Genomic DNA, 1,412 nt, shown 5'->3' with positions numbered 1-1,412 from the left:
AAATACACCAAGTTACACAGTAAGCTGTGAGCAAACCTTATGATCTTGCTGACATGATTTTATTTCTGAATATTGCAGTTGGAGGTACCAAGTCATGTATGAGAAGTCGTGTGATTCCTTACTTCCAAGATGAAATTCATAAAACAAACCTTGAAGGTATTTCTTTACAAATATGCAGAAATGTATCTGGTAAAGTCAGCTACATCAGTACAGTACATGGCTACTTCTTCTTTTGGCTTTTCCTGGTTAGGAGTCACCACAGCAGCTTATCTGTCTGCTCATGATTGGTGGTGGAGTTTTACAGTGTCAAGTTGCCAGCCTAGCACCCAACCTTGCACAGAAGGCACACACTAGGGCCAATTTAGAGTGTCCAATCCACCTACTGCATGTCTTTGGGAGGAAGCCAGACCACCTGGAGGAAACCCACATGACCACAGGGAGGACATGCAGACTCCGCACAGAAGGCACCCCCAGCCAAGAATCAAACCAGAGAACCTCTTATTGTGAGGCAGCAATGCTAACCACTGCACCACCATGGCTGCCCAACTGCTCAGTACTTGGCTACTGTTACTAGAAAATTCTGTTGAACACCTTAAAGAATTGTAGTGATAGTTCTGTCATTCAGAACAGCTCAGGTCTTCTATCCCATCAAACATACAAATGCTTCTTTCTTTCTTTCTTTCTTTCTTTCTTTCTTTCTTTCTTTCTTTCTTTCTTTCTTTCTTTCTTTCTGCCTTTCTGCCTTTCTTTAGTGTAATAATAACACCCTTGCAATGGGCTGGTATCCCATTTATGTCTGTTTCTCTGCTTTATACCCATTGTTTATCAGAAAAGGCACCAATTACCTTCAGGACCCTAAACAGGATAAAGCAGGTACCAGAAAACTGAATGAATGAATGAATGGCACTTTCATGTATGTACATAGCAACCTACAATGGGTTCTTGAAATTTCCTTCAAATCAAAAAAGAAACATTTGTCTGAATACATTATTATTGCTTGATAGAGACTACAATTTATTTGCTTATGTGCATGTTCATTTATTTCTTTTATTAACAGTATAGCCATAATTAATTTTAAGTAGTATGGCCTCTGCCTAAAATATCATATTAATTCAAAGGCATCTGCAACAACGCAGTATGACAACATAAAATAATACTGTATGTAAGTAACAAACATAAGCATTATGTACAATTTTACATATATATATATATATATATATATATATATATATATATATATATATATATATATATATATATATATATATATATATATATATATACACATTAACCACAGTAATAAAGAAATAGTACATCACAGTGTGTTTCCTATGTATATAGGGCACAAGAGCATCATCATGTATTTTGTAATGTCTCTTAGCAGCTCTTTGTGGGGACAGGTATTTTAAAAG

Source organism: Protopterus annectens, chromosome 8.part0 (assembly GCF_019279795.1).
Source record: "Protopterus annectens isolate FY-2018-M chromosome 8.part0, PAN1.0, whole genome shotgun sequence".
Classification (NCBI taxonomy): Eukaryota; Metazoa; Chordata; order Ceratodontiformes; family Protopteridae; genus Protopterus; species Protopterus annectens.
This window is presented reverse-complemented; position numbering follows the sequence as displayed.